The following is an 8,101-nucleotide window of genomic DNA, read 5'->3' on the forward strand; positions in this document are numbered from 1 at the left end:
CGGCGCGGGCGTCGGGGGAACCTGCCGGCAGCGGCCCGGGGGTCGGGGGACACAGCCGCCCTTCTTGGGACAGGCGCTGCCGGGATGTCCCCGGCGAGGGCCACCGCATTCCTGCCCCGGGACCGCCGCCGTCCTCTGAGCACCAGCCGCCCCGCTTATGTGCCAGTCTGGCCAGAGGTTTCCCACCTCTGCCGCGCCTCTGCCGTCTGTGGCTGCGGGACGGGGAGCTGCCCTTGGCTCTGAGCTCTCCTTCCTTCATCGCCCTGAAACTGTCGGCTGGTGGCCGGTGAAGACCAGCCTTACCTGGGAGCTCCCTCTTCCCCGTGTGTTCCCTGGCTGGCTGGCCCTTCCACACCCTCGAGGTCAGCAGGCATTAGGCTGCAATGGGTAACCTCTCATTGCTGGCACTTCCCAATATGCCAGTTATTTAACGGGATTGTAAACCTCGTTATCCACCAAAGTCCTTTTCGCGTTGCCGGAGCCCTCAGCTGCCCCCTCCCCTCCACCCAGCTCAGCTCGTTCTGCTCCTTGCTTCCCATTCCTGTTGCTGCAGTTCAGAGAGCGACTTCCCCGGCCCGGGGGAAACGGGGACTAGAAGCTTGCACTTGGTTACAATCCAATTATACTTTGGAAAACTGCAGCGACAGAAAGCTGGTGCTGGTAGGGTGCTGTCCTTTTGTCAGAGAGCCCAAATGGAATATTGCATTACAGCTTATTCATAAAGTGATTGCACTGAAAAGGCCGGTATTTATAGACTTGTGTGGAAGGCTGTGAATTAGTTTAGAAGACCCATTGCAGCGGATAGCATGCTGGGGTCTCCGCTGTTGCCGTTTTATGGGCTTTTCTCTGTTACTGGATTGTTTTCATTCAAAGAGAGGAGGCTGAGCTCTCTGTGTCCTGCTCTGATGGGAAAGGAAGGGGAGAAGGTGACAAGCACTACGTTTGTCTGGGTGTGCAGGTCTCGGCTGTGATGTGGTGCTGGGCAGGAGACCTCTGGGTTGGGCTGTAACCAGCTCCAGGATGAGGGCAAGAGGCAGCCAGTGCAGGCAGCGGTGCAGGCAGCAGTACCAGCCCTGGGAGGGGAGGGCGATGGGTGTCTGCAGAGTGGGGGGGTCACAGCTGAATTCAGGCATTGAAGTGGCATGCTTGGGGCAGGTTTCACAAAGCTTTGCACCCAGCTTGCTGAATTTCTCTGTCAACCTGGTTGCTTATTTTGATGCTCTCCTCCACAAGACCTGACGGGCAGCCCACGAGCTGTCCCCTGGACTGCCCCGGGTTTGTGTCAGGCTCTCCCTTGTCTGCCTGCATTCAGCAGCGAGGAAGGCCGGGGCAGCCCTCGCTCCTCCAACTGCGGCTCAGCCAGGCAGAGACTTGCATTTGATCTTTCATTCAAATTAGCAGTGCGCTCAGGATGTCTGGGTGCTTCGTCCACATGAGCTGCGGTGAGTAAATAAACAAGGCTCTGCTTTCAAAGGCTTTCACGATTCATTAACTTCAAAGGAACGAGCTCTCTATTTTCTTAGCGGGTCAGTCACTCCAGAGACTCACTCTGGGTGCCGAAGGTGGTGGCTGCTCACACCGGGAAGCCGGGGCAGCCGCTGCAGGGCCCGGCATCACGCCCTGCGCAGCTTGGAGCTGCGGCGAGGGGCAGAGGGACAGTCCATGGTTGGTGTTACCCCTGGGGAGGAAAGCAGGGTAAGGAAATGATCGGGTGAGGATGGTCTGTGGCATTCTCTGCCCCAAAGAGCGGCTCCATAGGTGGCATCAGCCTGCGGCATGCTCGGGGCACCATCGGGCAGGGTTTGCCAGCCAGGGACGTGTACCAGATCCATGCCTGCTCTGCAGACGTCTCCCCATCTTTTCATGGAGGCGAAGGCAGCGTGGTCTTGCCTGCCCGTGCCGTCTTCCCGTGGGTGAGGGTGCTCTGCCCCGTGGGCAAGGCTCGCTCTGGCAGTGCAAGCGGGGAGGTCGCTCTCCCTCCCCAGCTGTCTCCCCCGCCGCGGCGCTGGATTCCTGCTTTGATTGTGCAGGCACAGGTGCTGGGGCTGCGCCAGGAGCGCGCAGAGCTAGCGGAGATTGCAGAGGGATTGCTGCACCTCCAAAATGCCCGTGCTGGGCACAGCTAGGAAGCTAACCTTTCATGTGGCAGCCCCAGGAATAACTCGGAGCCTTGCATAATCACAGCCGCCTGGAACCCCAAGGGGAAAAATCACTGTCCCGGGATAACCCTCAGTGCCAGGCCTGCTGATCTCATGGGAAACCTATTTTCTGAGGCAACAAAGCCCCATTATAAACATATTTATTGGGAACTTAATTTGGGATGGATAGTGCGGCCCAGCCGAGCTCCTGAACTTGTGCAAAAGGGATTGCAGAGGAGCCGTGTGCCGGCAGGGCAGCGCAATGGCACAGCCTCTGCTGGGCTCGTCTCCTCTCTGGCCACAGCACAGCAGGGCCTGGGTGCCACGGGGACGTGGTGCTGGACATCATCACTGCCCAGCACAGCAGCACCAGTGGAGCCCCAGGTGAGAGCTGTGTTTGTAGCAAGGTGTCCATGCTGGGAGCTCCGCTGCTGGCCCCGCATCCCCCAGCTTGTGCCAAGGAGGATGCTCGGGGAGAAGCAGTCCCAGGCTGGCTGGAGGCAGGTAAGGGGTTCCTTGCTGCGGGACAGCACTGGGACGCAACAGCCACAAGAGCCGAGTGGTCTCTGCAAGTTGTATCTGTCTGGTTTGGTAAAGGAGACCCTGTGGTTAGCGCTGAGCCACAGCCTTGGGTGCGCTGAGCCCTGACAACTTCAGTACTTAGTTATGAAAGGAAGGTCTTTTATCCCCCAAAAGAGCGACAACTTCCAATGGCTGAGCAGTCCCCGGTTAGCCCCTGGCTATCTCTCCCAGGTCTGAGATGCTAAGAATACATTTTGGATAGCTACAAATAACAAGAACGATGAATTGACCCTTCATAACGGCCTCCACCACCATAGAAACAGGAGCCAAACAAACAGGCACGAGCCAGCCCTTTTAGCAGAGTGACGGCATATGCTTTGTTAGTCTATCCCCTGGTTCCCCTGTTAATTGCTTTGTTCCTTCTCAGATTAATTGATGAATTACTGTGTGGACATGCTGCGCCCAGCTTTGCAGCCACGTGGTGTTGGTAACCCTTTGGCCTCCGTTGATATCTGGGCACACACAACGTGAGGACAGTCTCCCCTCCTGTGCGTGCTCGCTGGTGCCCAGCCGGAGGTGGTAAATCAAGCCGGTGTCTGATAAATGCGGGAAGGCATTTGGACAGCGGGTCCAACTGCAAGCAGGGGTAAAGTTTGAATAGTGAAATTAAAGTCCTCCCTGATGTCAGACCCAGGTTTCCACCCAGGAGGTTTTGTGCCTTCCTGGAGGCACTTCCCAGATGCGGTGCCCTGGGAAGAGCCAGTTTCCCATCGCGGGACCCATTCTGCTCTGCAGCATCAGCCTGGATGCAGCTCCATCCCTCCCTTCCCCGCCCGCCCACCTGCCGGGCTCCTCTCAATCAGCAAAATGCAGCTCGGTGAGCACGAGCGACCAGGTTCAGATTGATTGCCGCAAGTCCAGCTGCGTTAGTCATAAAAGTCACCAAAGGCCAGAAATGGTGCAATAACACCTAAAAATACCCACGCCGCGCCAAGCAGCCCCGGTTTCCGTCATCTTCCAGAGGCATCTGTGTATTGTGTGTGCGGCAGGGAGTGCGGGAGAGCATGCCAGGGAGAAAATGGCCATAAATCCTGCCGGCCTCCGCTCTCGGCTTCTCCCTCCCACCGACCGCAGCCGTCCCGGTGCTGTCTGGCAGGCGCAAGCCCCGGCTGTCATCGGCAGATCAGATGGGGCTGAAATTTGACAGGCCTGTGGAAAAACACGGGGTGACATCGCACAGAGACACCGGCCCACTGATTAATCTCCGAGGTCAGTGGCTGCTTTATTTATAACCAAGCAAGGGTTTGAGGTGGGTTTTTACGGGACTGGAGCGGCATGGGGTGCCTGTCCCACATCCCTGGTGCGGCCGCCTTCCCGCACCGGTGGGGACACCTCCACCTCCTCCGGACACTGCTGGAAGCATCTGAAATGGGGCTCGGGAGTGCCAAAGCCAAGCCTAAACCAGCGCAGGAGAACCAGAGCCCAGCTCGAGGGACCAGTATCACTGTGGCACTGGTGTGCCGTGTCCTGGTTTCCAACTGTTTTCTTTGCTCCTGGAGTTTTTCCTCGCCCTCCCCAGCAGTGACAGCTCGGCTCCCCCCAAAATACAGCACATCGAACTTGAAATGTTTTGTGAAACTCTGTCAAGCTTTGGGGGGGAAGGGAAGGTGGTCCCCAGGGCACAAGAATGTTCTGTTTCTTCATTTTCAAAACAACCTTTTCCATGTCCAATGACTTTTTGTTCTGTGGTTGTTAACATCTTCATTCTATTTAATAATGCAAAACAAAATTATGGTTAAAATAATATATTTAGAGTTTATCAGTTGAAGCATTTCAAGCCATCCATTTCGCTGGGTTTTCTTTTACAGATAACCTGGAAAACTTTGGGGTGGGTGATTCTGAATTGGAACAGAAAGAGGTTTCAAAATGTTTTGCAAAGGCAGAACTTCATCTCTGTTGCCAAGTGGTAAGTGGCCAAGGGGAAAAAAACCTATCAGGTATATCTCTAGCATTGTTTCTAAATGGAGAATTTTTCCTGTGATTAATAAAAATGGGGAAATAGGGCCAAATCCTGCACATACTTTGACCGCAAAGCTTGTACTAATACGCTGATTGGGCTTTGGCTGGAATGACCAGGCTTAATTAGTTCTCTTGTATCTAGGGATGTGGGTTGTCGCTGTCAGTGCAAGAAAGGATTTATGTTTCCTTTTCCTCAGGAATATGATCAGTGTCTAAGTATTAAGAATAATCATTTCACTAATGTAAGGCAAATTTCTTATCCTACGCAGCTGATAGCGAGGGGGATGCTGCTGAGCCACGGATGCAGTTCGGACGAGTGCCTGACAGTGATGACGATTTACTGCTGTGGTCATGAACCCACGCTCGGCACTCACCCGCTCCCGGGGCTCTCAAACACAGAGTTCACGTTCGCCCGGGTGGAGGTGAGAAACCCCCCGGCTCTGCTGACCCGGAGCTGCGCACCGTTTGCACAGCGAGCCTGGCTCGCCGTGCGGGACCAGATCCCTGACTGCACCACGGCTGGCTCGCTTGGCGCAGCCAGTGCTGGCTCCGCAGCTGTGAGTTGCCTTTTCTTTTACGTTGCGAGCCTGTTCTGCTGCCAGCGCGGCGTGCAGCCCTGTGGGATCGAGCCACCCCGGAGCCTTCTGCCAGGTCGCGGGGTGAGTGAAGGAGCTGCTCAAGGGCTGGCGGCAGCATCGCAGCGGATTTTGTAATCACAGTTCCCATGTTTTTTGTTCTGCCCTTCAAAGCAGGTAACACCGTGCCTCCCCAGGCCTGCTGTGAACAGCACAGACCTGATCTTTCCCGGCTGGTCTTGCCCTGTTGCAGCCCCAGTGTAGTCACCGAGTCAGGATGAATCTCTGCTGAACTACTCACAGTTTTGCAGCGTGGAGTGGCGGGGAATTTGGAAGGAGAAAGAGAAGGTGGAATAAGCGAGGAAGTGCGGAGAGCCCAAGCATAACTCCAAACTAGGGCAGGAAATGCACCGCACATAGCTCTAACCTTATCATTGAGGATGGATTTTAAGTGCTTCTTCAGTGACTCATAGTCCCTGAATGGGCTTGAAGGACTGTCCGCCTGAGACGAAAGGCCAGAGAACTCCAGATCAGATAACAGGTTATTACAAAGCCCGTGTGCTGCCTCGCACAAGGCATCTGCCAGGACAGCGGCCGGGGCTGCTCGGCCCCGTGGGGAGGGAAGAAATACGGTTTCTCAAGTGGGGTTCCGGATGGGCAGAGGGTGGTAGAGGCTTAGCCGGAGGAGGACAGGCAGCATCCCTGCCTGCTGCTGGCAGCCTGTGCCGAGAGGTGCCGGGCCCTCCCGGGAGCTGTACGTGGGCGAGGGACGGGACGGGGCAGAGCCCCGCTGGGCAGAGCTGCCGTGCGTGCCCGCGCCTGCAGCAGGTTGGGGCTTTCTGTGCCCGAGCCCCGGAGGGCTCCGCAGGACACGGGATGGGCTCAGTCCCGCTGCGCTGACGGTGAAGAGCGGGCGCAAGCTTTGTCCGCTCTGGACTGGGCATTACACGGAGCTGGCAGCAGCACCAGTGAGGCCATAGCTATTAATAACCCCTCTCCCGGAGCCTGCTGCAGCCCGTGCATGGGCTCTCTGCAGCATGAGGTGCGTGTGCGGGAGCCAACGGGCAAGGCTGCAGTCAAACAAAGGGCTGGGGGGCTCAGCTTGCCTGATGGATGGATCAGCAGCAGCTTCCCAGATTCACATGTGCAGAGGGGAGGCTGGGAGCATCCCCTGACCCGCTGGAGGAGGGAGGGAGGCAGCAGGAGGTGGCAGTGGCAGCTCTGCACACCCTGGTGGGACAGGGACAGGGACAGGAGCTCAGCTCAGACAGGCAGGCTGCTGCCGTGGAGGGGACCCTGGCTTCTGCACTGCCTCGCCGCAGCTGCATCGCCCTGCACAGCCCCTTGCATCCGCACGCTGCTCTCAGGAGGGATCTGGTTGCTGGTGTCTTGGCACGGCGTGGTCCCCTGCTCAGAGTCGTCCTTTAGTCCTGGCACCGCTGACCCTCCGCAGAGCAGCGCTGGGAGGTCTGGCATAGCCCACCGCAGGGCCAGGCGATGCTTTCTTGAGCCTCTTCCTTTTCCAAGCATCCAGCGTGGCTGTTCCAGGCTGTGTCCTGTCCGAGACCTGTCTGGAGTGGACTCAACCTGCACAGAGAGCTGCTCCACAAAGGCAGGTAGTGAGCAAGAGAGCAGCCTGTGTCAAGGCTGCTCTGAGCTGCGAAACCACAGCTCCCTGCAGGGCCTGGGATAGGACCTCGGGAGCCCTGACTACTTTCCAGCTGGGGTCTGCACCCTCCCTCCCCGAAATCCCCGTGGGAGACAGCATTGCCCTTTATTCCCCTTCTGAACTGTTGAGGTCCCCTTCTGATGGACAGTGGAAATGGCTGCTAGGTGTAACAAGAACTGCTAACGATCGTTCGGGTCCTGAGAGCTGGTGTGCGTGTGCATGTAGGTGTGCATACATGCATGTATATTTTTTAAAAATGCATATGTACTAAAACCTCTCCAGCATGAGAGTTGTGAGTCTTAATTAATGAATATCTCTTTGTTGCTGCGAAAGCGACATTCTTGGGGGCAGGGGGAACAGGGGCCTCTTTCTCCTCTTGTTTATACCCGGTCCTAGCCAGCCTCCTTCCATGGGTTTCACTGGGGACCACTCTCATTGGCACGGTGTGACTGCCTTTGCCCCTGGTGACATGGGCTGGCCTCGAGCTCAAAGGGGCAGAGCTGGCATTCATGGTTCTTGCCACCATCTGAAGCGTGTTGTGAAGTTTGGTGGTTCCCTTGTACCCTGGCTCCTGGAGTCAGGTGAGGATGGGGGCAAATAGAGACAGGCTGAAATACATGTTACTGATCTAAACTTGCTGTAAAAAGCCCTCTCTGTATTGTGCCTTACATGAAAGATGCTGGTATGGTTCAAAGGTTAACTTTTATCTTAAGCTCAGCAAGAAGCTGAAGAGTTCTAGCATTTTTTTAAATAGCAGAAAAGTATAAAAAAAAGAGGACAAATTCTCATCTGTTACGTTGGTATTAATAGAGAGAAATTTAATGGAAGTCTGCAGAAGCTTCTGATTTACTCTTGTGTGAGATGGGATAGAAATAGCCCAAAGAATCTCATTGCTGCTGCCCGGATTCATCTGTACAGCAGAGAGCTATTAATGCTCTGTTTTCTTGCCTTTGGTCAATACATCTTGCAAGGCAGGAGGAACCTGGATTATGTCTGCAAGTGTCCCAATGTCATGCTATGTTGGATAATGAACTGTGGCTAAATTGGATCAGCTTTTCAGTTGCCAGCGTCTCTGAAATCCAACAAGGAGTCAGGGCAGCAAGCTGTGCTTTCAGCCCCGGTGTGCCAAGAACAGAGCATTTGCTCTGATAACCTGTGTGCTGCTGTGTCGGGAACGA

The sequence above is a fragment of the Haliaeetus leucocephalus genome, unplaced genomic scaffold (genome assembly GCF_000737465.1).
Source record: "Haliaeetus leucocephalus isolate CR32 unplaced genomic scaffold, Haliaeetus_leucocephalus-4.0 Scaffold68, whole genome shotgun sequence".
Taxonomy (NCBI): domain Eukaryota; kingdom Metazoa; phylum Chordata; class Aves; order Accipitriformes; family Accipitridae; genus Haliaeetus; species Haliaeetus leucocephalus.